Raw genomic sequence first — 15,189 nt, 5'->3', positions numbered from 1 at the left:
ATTCACGCATTATATATATGTTTTTGTAATGTGATTGGTTTATTAAGGTGACAAGAACTCCCAAATGGTGAGGGAAATTAAGAGCGAGCCATCCTTGGGAATGGAATGCATGCGAACTTTGTTGGCAGCATAAACCAGGTGGGCCTTTAGGTCATTTGGCTTGTATTATGATGGTACAAAGGTCTACGATTGCGAGGGAGAGATTTTGTTGGTGTTGGGGGTAGGCGGGAGGGGGGTGGTAGTTTGGGATGTGCAAGCGCGCGCAGAGTGCCAAAAACCCGTAAGCCGATACACTATAAGATGTTGGGAGGGAAGGGCTATAAATGTGGACGAGGCACAATGGTTGAATTATCTTTGCGCTTGGGGCAATGACGCAGTTAGTGAGGGCATACCGAGACGCGTCAATTGCTGGTTGAAAACTATTTCCAAACCCCCTCCACGCCTGCCCCTTCGGGGGCGGTGGAGAATTTTTGAAAGGCCTGGCCGGCACGGCTTGGGCCTGAAAAAACAAGAAGACTAAACCGCATGTTTTGACTCGGCCGTGTGTGCTTGGAAGCGATATGGCCTCTGTGTATCACGTCAGCGTATATTAGGTCTATTAGGAAGCTTGTCGCGTGCTGCTTCCGGAAGATCATGCTGGCTTGTTCTACGATCTACTAACATTTCCTTATTATTGCATATAGAACTATCAACCATTTTTTTCAGAAGTGTCTAAAAACCTAAGGTTCCTTAGATAGCAATTGTCAACGAGCGTCGGTGTTATTCATGAGTGCATCATTTCAAGCCGTGCATAAGTGGATGCATCTGTCAAAGTTCTTAATAAAAAAAGCTGTCGGAGTCCAAAAGTATATTGGAAGCTGCCAAAGGAGTCAAGGGTTATGAAAGAATCATTTTCATATGCTACCATGAATAGTCCCTATTGAAATATGTAATTATATGCTACCATGAGTAGTCACTATTGAAATATGTAATTATAGTAGAGTCATAGCCATAAATAATAAAAAGGGACTAACATGGGGCCCAAAAATGTAACATATTTTTAAAAAGAGATATTTGAGGTCTTGGTATCCCTTTAAGTTATATTCTATTTAGTTTTTAACCCTAAGATGAGTAGATAACATTTTGGGATTTGTTTGTGAAATACTTTTCAAGTACATAAAGAATGCTTATTTTCAAATCCAAGCCACATGCTCACTTGTGTGCAAATTGTATGAACCTATGGGTAAAACTAAAATGTCGAACAAACTTATGTGCACAAAAGTATCATATATGGTGAATACAATAATTCCATTGTTAAATATAGCAGGTAAATATCATGTAGGGTGAATACAATAATTCCATGTATGCATTGTTAAATATAACAGGCAAGTATGAAGCCCTAGTCCAAAGACTAAATATACAAGAGAGGGATAGAAGGGTTGAAAGTGTGCTTCTCTATCTCATTCTCCACCTCCTTGTGTTCACATAGCTTGAGAGTAAGCAAGCGTGTGTAAGCTTGATAAAGGCTTACCCTCTCATGCTCTTGTGTCTATTCTCCTCCTCTTTCTCTATTATTGCTTTCGTGAAGCTTGAAGCCGTAGCCATTGCTAAGTGAGAGGTTGCAAAGAGAGCAAGAAAGTGTGAAAGTTTGGGAGAAGCTTCCCTTCCCCTTTTGTTTCCTATATTATTATCATTATTCTTTCTTTTGTTTGTGGTGATGGTGGGCGCATTAAGAAATGGAAGGTTATAGTGTAAAAAAAAGAGCCACACATTAAATTGTGGGACTATCAAGTCCATCTCAATGAATTGCACCGCGATGTTAGGAGGTAAGTTTTGGTGAGTCTACTATGCTCTTTGAGCTAGCTTTTGTTGGGGTAAAAGGCCTCTCGGCCTGCCCGTGTACACACTGACTGCCCATTCTTTATTCATATATAATATGATAGTGCAATAAGGCTGTCAGTTTAGTTGGACAATACCTACATTGTGTGTGCTCTTTTCTTATGTATCTTCCTTTTTTTCTTCTCCACTGCCATTGCATCCCCTTTAATTGGTTTCAGAGCTTTGGATCAGAGCTTGATCGTGGAGCTTGGCCCGACATTACTTCAGCCTGGATTGAAGACCTAGAGCTTGGAGCTTCAATGCCAACCATGGCTTCTTTCCCCCGAGGTAAGATTTCATCCCTGCCTCTCCCCGATTCTCATAGGCTCTTGCAGGTGTTCCTTGGCTTCATTGGGCACCTTGTATGCCCCCATTTGCACCCTTATCCTTAGTATAACCAACAGGGCCCATAGTAGCAGCTCACGTTTTTTTTTTTTTTTTTTTTTTGCGTCTGTTTTAAAACTTGACTCAAAAATTCCATTTTTTCTCATATCTCAGGCATCTGGAACCCAATCTAGGCAAGATAAGAATCTAACTTGGGTTTTTGGTACGCTCCAAACGCAATGGTGAGGTTCGATCTGCCAAATTCTGATCAGAGAATTTTCTGTAATAGATCTGAGTTGATTTATAGCAAGAAAATGTCATGCTCTTAGCTTATGTGATGCTCTTGAGGCTTGGTATTTGATGCCCAAATGCTTTGGGGATGGTTGCCCAATGTTTTGAGATGCTTTGGGACTTGGTTTGAGCTTCCATAGCTCGATTTATGTAGGAATTTACTGCTATATATTGTTTAGGCAGAAAGGTTTTATCAGGAATGGCTTATGTATAATGCTCTTTGTTGACATTTGGGTGTCCTATTGGATGCATTGATGCTTGGTCATCATGGTTTATTCCCGAATATGCTATTTGAGAGCTATTGAGCCTTGATTTGGATGTGGACACATCGTTGTTGGTTGGGATTTATGCTACCTTAGTTAACATGTTATTTTACCTCTAGTTTGGTTATGCCTATGGTCTGTGGGTGCTCCTGACTACTCAGGATGATACGATGATGTATTTGGATGATGCCACTTTGATGTTTATGCTCCTGGATGCTTCTTGAGCAAAGAGTAGAGCTCAATTCTTGATTCACTATCATTTTCTTTACAGCTGGCATTTCACTTAACAAGGTTTATGCTCCGTGCTATCCATTATGGGACTGATGTGTCTGATGTGGATGCTTTTGGGTTCGGTTGTAGTATGGCAGATATTTGAGCTTGAATTGACTGGCATTTGAGAATTTTGTGGAGCAGTTTGCATTTGGTCGGCTTATTACTTATGCAGCTTGGATGCTATTTGGCCCTAAATGCCCCGATTATGGATCTTGGATTTACTTGGATGCAGATACATGTTTTGAGCAATGCTTGCTCCATTGTCTTGGCAGTTGGTTATTGAGCTTTCATTGTGAAAGAGAAGTGAAACCTAGGAGAAAGAAGCTTGGCAGTGAGAGCTATGGTGGATGGAGAGCAAGAGCCAAGAGAGAGAGAGAGACTCAAAAGTGGGAACTCCAACAACCACAATGTGTGGCTGGGCATTCCTTTATTCAAACTGTCACTAAAAGAATAAAGAATAAGTGACTGTGACGGGTGGCCGCTACCTGCAGTATGCAGTGGCGGGTACTATTAGTGTAGTAATACATGGGCGGCTAGGCGGAGGTGCCTTTACCCCTAACAACCTCCCACTTAAAGGCAAATTTGTCCCAATGAGAGATAAAAAAGAAAAGATAGTACAACATGTACACATGTACAACAAGATGAGGAAAAAGACGTCATCTCATCCAATGCCCATTGAGAAAGGCAAAGCGCTTGGTAGTGAGGCTTTTCGTGAGCAAGTCTGCATGATTCTGCTAAGTCGGTGGAATCTTAACAGGGTCAACAGACTTGTCCTCAACGACCTCGCGAATGAAGTGATACCTCACCTCAATATATTTCGTATTCACATGGAAGACCGGATTCTTGGCTAACTAAATGGCACTCATAGAATCCGAATGCAGTGTAGGCATATCATCTGTCATACCAAGGTTTGCAATCAAATGGCCTAACTAGATAGGCTCCTTGTAAGCCTATGTGGCTGCAATATACTCGGCCGCCTCTATAGTAGAAAGAGCCGTACACTTCTGCGCCCTGGACATCCAAGAGATAGTCCCTCTAGCATAAGTGAACACATAACCAGAAGTGGACTTCCTACTATCTGCATGTCATGCATAATCAGAGTCAGTGTACCCCACGACTCCTGTATCCTGGCTGCCATATCAAAGGCACATATCTATTGTGCCATTCAGGTACCTCATGATACCCTTTACGGCATCCCAATGTTTCTTGCCAGGTGTAGCCATATAAGGTGCCACAACTCCAACTACAAAAGCTATATCTGGATAGGTGACTATCATGGCATACATAGACTGCTCACGGCTAATGCATAGAGAATCTTGGCCATCTCGGCCCTCTGCTCATATGTCTGCGGACAATCGGTTTGTGAAACCTTCACATGAGAAGGCAATGGATAGCCAATAGACTTAACATCCTGCATGCGAAAGCTCAAGGACTTTATGAGTGTACTCTCTCTGTGACAGATACAATGGTCCCTAAGATCTATCGCGCGTAATGCGTATACCAAGTATATGAGAGGCATGTCCCAGATCTTTTATCTCAAAGCTCTTCTTGAGCTGAGCCGTAAGAGCATCTAGTTCCTCATGAGTTGTCCATGCTAAGAGCATGTCATCCACATAGAGTGCCAACATCAGGAAAGAATCGTCACGGGCTTTCTTCGTGTACAAGCACAGATCCAGAACACTGCGGTTGTAGCCCTGTGACTGCATGAATGCATCAAACTTATGGTACCATTCCCTAGGTGCTTGCTTCAAGCCGTATAGACTCTTCTTTAGTTTGCACACTAGGTGTTCCCTGCCAAGGTTTGCAAAGCCCTTAGGCTGCTCCATGTTAATCTCATCATGCAAGTCCCTATGTAAAAAGGCCATCTTGACATCCATTTGGTATAAGTCCAGGTCAAGCTGTGCAACCAAGGCCAAGACTAAGCGTAGGGTGGTCATCTTGACCACAGGAGAAAAGACTTCATTAAAGTCAACACTATGCTCCTGCTTAAAACCCTTAGCAACCAATCAAGCCTTATATGCCGGCTTGGGGTGTCCAGGGGTACTTTTCAGCTTAAACACCCACTTGCATAGCAAAGCCTTCTTACCCTGAGGCAAGGAAACCAAATCCCAAGTCTGATTCTTATGCAATGAGTCAAGCTTAGTTTGCATAGCCCTCTCCCAAGAGTGACAATCACCCCTGCGCATGGCCTCATCATAAGTGAGAGGCTCTCTTGTATCTGTAACCAATACATAATCCATAGAGGGTGCAAAACGGTCAGGATGTCGTCTATCTCTAGTAGAACGCCTCAACCTAGGCTTTGTTGCCTGATCGACATCCTGTCTAACATCAGCATGTCTAGCATTTGGGCCATGAGCATTAGGTGATGCCACACGCTGTCTAGCTGGCAGTGGAGCGGGTCGAACGGGGGCAGGGGGCTCATCCTGAAAGATAACTCTACGTACCTCGATCACTTTCTCAGGCTGCATATGCATTTTGTCCTCATGAAAGAGGACATCATGGCTGCGGATCACTTTCCGCGCCTCCAGATCCCATAGACGGTAACCCATCTCTCCTGCATCTCCATAGTCAATGAAAATGCATTTGACACTTTTAGGATCCATCTTATTGCGTTTGTCCTTGGGAAAATGGCAGAATGCCTCACATCCAAAGACACGCAAATGATCATAAGAGGGAGGCTTGCCTGTCCATACCTCCTCTGCAACTTGAAAGTCAATGCCATTGCTAGGTGACTTATTAATGAGAGGCACTGCAGTAGTAACTGCCTCACCCAAAAGTGCTATGGTAAGCCAGCCTGGCTAAGCATACTATGGACCCTTTCTTGAATGGTCCTATTCATGCGTTCAGCCATACCATTTTGGGGTGGGGTGTAATGGGCGGTCAACTGACGCTTAATACCACACTCATCACAAAACTACTCAAAAGCATGTGATACATACTCATTCGTATTATCTAACCTTAGGCATTTGAGCCTTTTCCTAGACTGGTTCTTTGCCAATGCAAGACAACGTTGAAATGTGTATAAGACATCAGATTTTCTCTTTATGGGATAAGCCCAAACCTTACGCGAGTAATCATCTATGAAAGTAACAAAGTACTTTGCCCCACCAAGTGACTGATAGGGCATGGGCCCACATACATCTGAGAACACAAGAGCCAAGGGCTCACCCATGCGTTTCTTACCAGACTTTTTATGCGTATTTCTAGTCTGCCTGCCATACAAACAATGATCACAAGAATCAAGATGCAAAGAGTCAAAAGATGGAAAATATTGCAAAGCACGGAGCATTTTCATTCCTTTAAGAGACATATGCCCCAAACGAGCATGCCAAAGGGATACATGGGGAATAGAACCCACAGACAAAACATGATCCAATGTAGCTCTTGATACAAATAAGGGATAGAGGCTGCCAAACTTGGCACCTCTTGCAAGTATAAGCCTGCCAACGAGTAATTTTCCATGTAGAGTCTCCAAAAGATACAAAATACCCTGCATCATCAAGCTGTCCAGCTGAGACAAGGCTACGAGTCAACGCAGGTAAATGGCATACATCATGCAAAATAAAAGAACCGCTAGAAGGAAACTGCAGCCTAACATCTCCAATGTCCACAATGTCAAGAGACATGTCATCACGAAGACGCACAAGACCAGACATGGTACGATATGTATGAAACCAATCTCTCTACAGGGTGTCACATGAAAGGACGGTCCTGAATCCAAGAGCCAGCATACTGTGCATACATAGAACGGATCTCAGAAGTCTGTAAGGCATCGCATGAAGAAGCTGCAAGTATGTAATCATCATCTGAATTAGTGGCCTGCATGACATTAACCTCATCTATCTTCACATTGGACTTTGCAGGTACAATACTGTGCTTAGAAGACTTTTCCTGCACTTTTTCTTTTCCCTTTTCCTTGCACTTATCATCGAGCATTTTATGGCACTGCAGCCTAACGTGTCCTGGTTTTCCACAATAATGACAGGTAAGATTAGACTTCCATCCATGTGACTTACTGCAACCACGTGATTTGGACCTAGACTTCTGAGAGTCCTTGCCCTTATGATCATTATCATGCCTGCCATGTCTGCCACCTCTAACAGTTAATGCATGTGAAGAGCGGGAAGCGTCATTGTTTCTCCTATTGATTTTCTCAATCAATAAAGCACTCTCAACATCTTTGATTTTCGGCCCATCAAGCTTGTTCGTGCATATGGCAGTACGGAAGATATCCCATGATTCAGGCAAGGTGCCAAGCAGAAACAACGAGTGCAAGTTGTCTTTAAACTCAATACCCTATGATAAAAGACTCTTCATGATAGCATGAAATTGACTAAAATGAGATGAAAGGGAGGTCCCCTCCTTCATGCGAAGGTCCATTGACTGCTTCAGCCAATACATCTGTGACATAAGACTCTGCTCCGCATAGAGCTCCTGAATCTTCTCCCATAAATCCCATGCACTCTGATTCTCATCTTCAACAACATTATGATGGATCTCTTCCTGAGAGTGGCAAAATAATGGTAGACTTGCATAGCTCATCAACTTCCATCCAAACATCATCATCCATATCCTCAGGTTTGACACCCTTGAAGCACAAGGGTTTAATCTGCAACTTCTGCACCAAAACCTGTCATATTTGGGACTTCCAATACCCATAGTTGGTACCATCCAACTTGGCAATGTTAAAGAGAGCTATGTCTTTCAGATGACCAGCCATACTGTCCCAAATCAATGCAGAAAGGAAAAATTATAGGTTGCTGTAATTAGCAGAAAATGCACTAAAATCACTGCTAAAACTGGTTGAAAGAGTGGATTTCTCCAAGAGAAGCAGTTGTCCACCAAATATGACCAAGATAATATCAAATAGTAAGCATTACCCTCATAGACATGCTCAAAATATGTAGATTTTAGCTTGCTGTAATAAATGACAGAAGTATGTAAAACTATCCCAAAATGAAGCAATCACTGATACATATGTCTCTGCAACTGCTAGGTAGCAAGATACATCCAATAGTGAGTGTCTATGGACAAGAAGGTACCAAGAACTGTCAAACCAATAACCTGTCAAGCAAGAGACAGCTCGTAGGTCTAGAAGTCATGCATGTAATGGGTCTTGGGGTAAGAGAAGAGACTGAGCACAAGCACCACTGATAGAGCAAGAAGCTCAATGCATAACCATCCAAGATGCATACAAAACTGACAAACATGTGATAGAGATAGGTGCATGCCCCAATAGGCATATCAAATCAGCCCACTACAGACTAACTGTAGACATAAAGCTCTCAAGAGAGCAAATGCATATAATTGTCCCACAAGCTCAAGCCCAAGTGTAAATAAGACGATGTGTATATCCAAATATACCAAGAGGCTCCCACTAGAAGTGAAGTTAGATGCAAAGAGAACATGCAATGCTCTAATACATTGAATACATAGCATCAGACATGCCAAATCCCAATAGGGTACATCTGGAGCATAAATCGCAAGCTATCTTAGACCCGTAAAGCATAAGCCCGAAAGCATTCAAAGAGCATGTAACTGACAACCAAATGTAATGCCCAGTAGATCCAAAATGCTCAAATATATTTGAAGATGAAGCTCCAAGTAACTGTCAAGCATGGGCAAACCAAGTGGCATCCATATCTGACCAATACATAAATGCAAGAGGCCTAAATGTCAAGCAATGACAATAGGCATAGACCGGTCCAAAGCATGCACTGAAGCCAAATGCCAGTGAAGGAAGACCAAGTCAGAGCCTAATCCAAGCTCAAAAGCATTCCGGAACCAAAGAAAAAGCATTTGACAACCTCCAAATACATCTGTATGATCATTCAAACCTCCAGTAAGCACTGTGTATCCATGAACCAATGCATCCCATTGTATTACAACAAGCAATTTACTGTTAAATGAAGCTCAAATGGTGCTCAAATCTGCTCCAAATCAGTCCCAAAGTATAGACATAGCATCCCATAACATCTGGGCATCACGGAGCATCAATAGGCATTAAACGGGCAATGCCAAGAAGCATCAAATAGTAAATGTCAAGTGCTGCCAGTTTTGACAGTCCTAGGACTGTGTATATAGCAAAGGGCTGAAGGGGGAAGCACTCGAATCGATCATCGGAAGCCAAGCACTAATGCTAGGGAGTCAAGCAATGGTTGGGAAGGTTGCCAAGAGTGCTGAGAAGTCGAGGAAGAGTAGAGAAATGCTGGGAGCAAGTCAGCCCAGCCCCTTAAAAATGCGCCGAAAATTGCGATGACTGTTCTTGGGGGCTGGGGGTCTTCAAGAGGCCTCGGAGACACTTGGCAATGTCGAGGGGGCTCCAATGCAGCCCAGAAAGAAGCCGATGAAGGTCCGAAAGCTTGGGGAGGAGGCAGGGGATTAAAACATACCGGCACTTGAAGGTGCCATGGTTGCCATTGAAGCTCGGGTTGAAGCTCTTCAAATCCGGGCTGAAGAGAATGCCAGGCAAGCTCCAATGTCTTTGCTTTGATACCAGTTAAAAGGGAAGTAGAACCCAGGAGGAAGAAGCTTGGTGGTGAGAGCTATGGCGGATGGAGAGTAAGAGTAAAGAGAGAGAGAGACTCAAAAGTGGAAACTCCAACAACGACAATGTGTGGCTAGGCCTTCCTTTATTCAAACATACTTGCACTTGAAGGTGCCATGGTTGCCATTGAAGCTCGCATTGAAGATCTTCAAATTTGGGCTGAAGAGAATGCCAGGCAAGCTCCAATGCCTTTGCTTTGATACAAGTTAAAAGGGGAGTGGAACCCAGGAGGAAGAAGCTTGGCGGTGAGAGCTATGGCAGATGGAGAGCAAGAGTCAAGAGAGAGAGAGACTCAAAAGTGGGAACTCCAACAACCACAATGTGTGGCCGGGCCTTCCTTTATTCAAACTATCACTAAATGAATAAAGAATAAGTGACTGTGATGGGCGCCCGCTACCTGCAGTGTGCAGTGATGGGTACTATCAGTGTAGTAATACACGGGTGGCTAGGTAGAGGCGCCTTTACCCCCCAACACATTGCTCATTGATGCTTGGTTCTTTGTAGGTTACTCCTTGATTTGTGGACTTCTTGATAGTGCTTAGGTTTAGCAGTTATGGCTTTGTTGCTTCTATGTTGCCTAGCTTCTATGCTAGTTGGGTTGCTTTTGCCCATACAGGTCAGAGAGTAGTTGCTCTTGATGCGAAAATGTTTTAGATGGATTAGAGAGCAGCAGAGACATAGACAGACTAGACATGAGCAGAGAATCAGAAATACAAGAGATACAACGTGTGTTACCACTGTTACTAGTGGTGAGGTACATGTTGTTACCCATGATGATGTAGTTGAGCATGTACTCCTGTCATCTAGTTTCCCTACAAGTTTCTTGCTCAGTTTTATGGCCTACACCTCAGATTGGTTATTGGATTCTATGGCATCTTATCATGTTACTCCACATAGAGCATGGTTCTCTACTTACAGGGAGTTTGATGGATGCATTTCTTTGGGCCTTGAGCAGATTTATGCTATTCTTGGTATAGGGGACATATACCTAGCTTTGCCTAATGGGACTTCTCTTATGCTTAGGGATGTTTTACATGTTCCCATGCTCAGTAAGAGCCTGATTTCTGTCAATCAGTTGCATGATGCAAGTTACCCTATTTCTCTTCAGGATAGGTCATGGAAGATCTATCATGTTTGCTTGGTTTTGGCTAGAGGTTCTCGAGTTGGTTCTCATTACCTAGTGCATATCTCTCATGTGGGAGATTCTATGGTTGCAGTTATCCGGATACCACATGCATTGTTATGTCATTATTGCCTAGGTTATATGCACCACAGAGAGATGGAGATCTTGTCTCGTTGAGACTCATTGCTACCTCTTATGTCACTTACAGATCTTAATGCTTTCCCTAATTGTACTCTTGGTCCTTACAAAGCCCCCTTGGCTTATGGCGATGGTATGAGGCATGCTCCTTTAGATCTTGTCCATTGTGCAGTATATGGATCTATGCCGTCCTAGTCACTTGGTGGAGCATCGTACTTTGTGACCTTTGTTGATCATGCTACCCACCGTGTTTGGGATTTTCCCTTGGTGCAGATTGAGGATGCTGCAGTTATGCTTGACAGCTTTATGGATTCTGTTGGTAGCAGGTCTAGGTGCTTGCAAATGGATTGTGAGAGTCATGCTCTCTCTCCTAGCTTTCGGACCTCTTGTTAGCAGTATGGCATTGATTTCTTGTGCCCATGGTATTATGGGATTGCTCATAGCATGTGCCTGACCTTACAGGAAAATGTTGCTTCTATGCTTACCACAATTGGGTTGTCTTATGGCTTTTGGGATGAGGTCCTTATGACGACAGTCTATTTGGTTAACAGGATGTTGTGCTTGACCTTGGATGGTATTACACCCCATGAGGCATGGAGTGGTATGCAACCCTCCTATGATTACTTGAGGATGTTTGGTTGCTAGGCATCTGTACGTATACCACATGAGTATATGCCACGTAGATGTATCCTCCTTGGTTATGGAGATGGTGACTTTAAGGCCTACATATTATGGGATTTGGATGCCTAGCAGGTCATACGCAGCCATCATGCTGTCTTCTATGAGACGTAGACACTCTCAGGCCTCTTGATGAGCATTCATTACGCTTTATGGCCGATTTTACAGCAGCCATAGTGCCATTACAATAAGCTATTTATGTTGAAAATGAGGCACTTATTGGCTCAGATGACATAGCTATGCATAGGTGGTCAGTTGCTAGACCCCTTGCAGGCTCATGATAGCCATTTTCTTGTAGTTTTGCAGTGGACAGCCAGCCATATGCCAGTCTTTCGCTTTGCCGAGGCCACATGTAGTCTTGAGACCCCGTTGGACGAGTGTCCGGGATGTTGGCTCTCTTTCAGTGATTGACTCTGGAGAGTTTGAGTGCTCTTCGTTGTCTTGTATGCGCCATGGTGATGCTATGCCCGACTCTGATGCTTTATAGCCATGCACTGATGAGTTATGCTTGCTTCATGAGAAGCATTCTTGGATTGCTCCATTGTATGGAGCTGCGGGATCGCTTATCTCTTAGATGTCATGGACTCGGGGATGCTTGACTCTTCTTCTGCAGAGGTTCCCGACACTTCTTGCACATCTCACTTTCCGATTGGGCGTTGGCTGAGATGTCATGATTCCTCACCTTGTCTTTTTTTTTTTCTTTGTTTTCACTCCCCAGCCACATTGGCCTTTTAGTGGAGGTTGTTGGGGTAAAAGGCCTCTGGGCTTGCCCGTGTACATTGTGACCGCCCATTCTTTATTCATATATAATATGATAGTGCAATAAGGCTGTCAGTTTAGTTGGACAACACCTACATTGTGCATGCTCTTCTCTCCCGCATCTTCTTCTTCTCTTTCTCCAGTGTCATTGCATCCCCTTTAGATTTCTTTCATACTTGGGATACAATGGAGAGAGCATAGTTTTTTTTTGAGTTTTCTTACATTCGTAGGATATAATGGAAATAGCATAATTTGTTTGAAGCTTTAGTACAAGCCAATGATGTGTTAAACTCAGGTGAGCACAACACATACAATTGGATGAGAGAGGCTAAATTGAAAGGAAATATTTTAATTATGAAACTCATACAATTAGATGAGATAGGCTAAATTGGAAAGAAGCACATTCTCAATGGGATAGAATGAGTAGGGAGTGAAGAAGAGATTAAAGTAGATTAGGTTATGTTTACTTGTTAAAATATCCAAAAGAAAATAAAAAGATGAAACTTACAATCTAACATAGAGTAATGGAATGCATATGTTCTTTTAGTTGCTCGTACATATTGAATGAGCGCATTGACACGACAACTTGAAGAACATTAACATAAGCATGCACACAATACTTCCATTGTTTTATGTATTTTTGCTACTATGATAAGCAAACATTGGTGTGCTATGAATTATTTCTTATTGTTTGATCTATTTTTGCTCCTATGATAAGCAAACATTGGTGTGCTATGAATTATTTCTCATTGTTTTATTTATTTTTGCTCCTATGATAAGAAAACATTGGGGCAATAGTTGGACTATATCTTGAACCTTGGCCATCATTTTGTAACTGTGTGCATGAAAGGTACCATAAGTACCATGAACACCATTATCACATTGCATCTCAAGCACCACCACAACTATGTAAATAGTGTATCATCATGGTTGTAAGGTGGGAGGCTATAGTTTGATCACCATCACCTTGAACTGAGGTTATGGTGCTTGTCATTATCTTTATCTCCATCACCTTGACTTACGATTATGGTGCTTGCCTTATTCTCACCTTAATCAAACCGTCAACACCTTAAGGGTTGCACCTTGATCATAGCCTTCATTTTGATCACCACAACTAGTCACCAACATGACTTGGAAGTTATGACCTTGATTGGGAGGTAGCCATCACCACAACCAGTCACACAGGCTACTATGACCCTAAGCTATCACCTTAGTAAAGACCAACATGACAATGTGACTTCTTTACTCTAAGAGAAGGTGGTTCTGCCACAACGACTAGTAGATACCACCTTCACCGGATTGATCCACCTCCACCATGACTCTATGCCACAACTAGCATGTTAGGTAGACTATCTAAATCCTTGTGGATATCACCTTGAATCATAAAATTGTCTCTAAGTCTACATCTTAAGTGTCTCATGTCATAGTTCCTTGATAGAATCACCTTCACTAGACCACTTTGAGACTATCACCTTGACCATACCACCATGATTGATTAGCTAGCATCACCATGATTGCATGGCACCACCACAATGAGCTTGGTAGGCGACCGACTTGACTCAGTGCTCTCAAGCATTTGGGCTTTGCATAGGTGACAAGGGTCGGACTTGGTACATCAGTCTAGATGCTGCAGAGCAAACGAACTTCAATGGCCTCAAAAACCTCTTCATTAAGAGATTTTTCGAGCCTAGATACTCTGACAACGTGCTAGTACGATTTATGAATGCCAAGCAGAAAGAAAAAGAGGACATCCGTGATTATGTGACCCACGTGAGGAGTCTCTTCAAGAAAATCCTGATGGGCAATTGACTGACCAAAAGAGCAGTGTCGACGATATTCATCAGTGGAATACGAAATGAGGAGCTTTATAAAGCCTTGGCAGACAACTCGAGCTTGCAGTAGGACGTGCTAGCTAGGGTGTTTGAAGAAGCCATTCGAGTAGACGACTAGCTAAAGGAGAGGAGCTTTAGGAACTCGAACCAAGACGAGACCAACTCTAGAAGTTCGGAGAGAGCTTCAGCATCTAGCAAGTGATCAGGCACAAGTACCCAAGATAAGGGAAAGGGCACGGACACCAACCAGGAATTGGCTGACATGAAAATGAAACTAGCCAAGATGTAAGTGATGCTAAGACGACAAACACGCCCACTCATTCAATGCGTGTACTATGGTGGAAACCACTTACTAGTCGAGTGTCAAGACCCCAGGTCACGACCTTGTGCTAATTGTAGTAGGTTGGTCATGACCTTGCACTAATTGCGATAGGCTAGTCACGACATTGCGCATTGTAGATTGCCTAGAATACTTCCGTACTCACAACCATACAGTCAACCTTACCTAGCGAATAGGCCACACCAATTCTTCGAAAGGGGAGCCCCATTGGCCCTTCTCGCGCCAAACGATGTTAAGCCACCTGTTCCTAGAATGGACATAAATCCTATTGGAATACCTAGACCGCCTGATCCTTATGTGACCCATCCACCAAGCGACACTCCGAACCACTATGTGGAAGAGCCAAATGAAGAAGAGACTTGATGTCTTTGCCTCAGTATTAGTAACTTTCTTTCAAGCAGGTAGAGTTGTGGCACTCTTAGTTTTGAGTGTGACTTTAGCTTTGAGTCTCTTCTTCCCTCGCCTACGGCTCTTCTTTCCTATCGAGGCTGCTTCAAGATTGCTAGGACCTAGCAATGATATGTCGGTTTGCTTCGTTTGTACACGGGTCATGACATGCAATGGGATAGGTGTAGCATTCCCATCATGATTCTCGACACCGAACAGCCCCAATGGGATGGATGGCACGTTAGTCGAACTCGAGGATGGTTTTTGCTTTGGACAATCAACGAAGAGATGAGTGATTCGGCACTCAGGGCACCTTAAGTCACTCTTGTCTCTATTTTGTTGCTCCCTTTAAGGAGAGCGTGAGGGGACGTGTCATG

At 43.2% G+C, this 15,189-nt stretch overlaps 1 non-coding gene across 1 annotated transcript; it reads left to right on the top strand.

Annotated features, from left to right (window-relative positions):
• Positions 1–350: 350 nt before the first annotated feature.
• On the top strand, positions 351–499 carry LOC148019733 (U4 spliceosomal RNA). Its single transcript, XR_015695011.1, has one exon. It is a non-coding gene; the product is annotated as a U4 spliceosomal RNA (small nuclear RNA).
• Positions 500–15,189: the final 14,690 nt, after the last annotated feature.

Source organism: Lygodium microphyllum, chromosome 19, assembly GCF_053477565.2.
Source record: "Lygodium microphyllum isolate KBCC chromosome 19, Lygodium_microphyllum_v1.1.10, whole genome shotgun sequence".
Lineage (NCBI taxonomy): Eukaryota > Viridiplantae > Streptophyta > Polypodiopsida > Schizaeales > Lygodiaceae > Lygodium > Lygodium microphyllum.
Note: the sequence above shows the minus strand (reverse complement) of the source record. Positions and strands in the feature narration are given on the sequence as shown.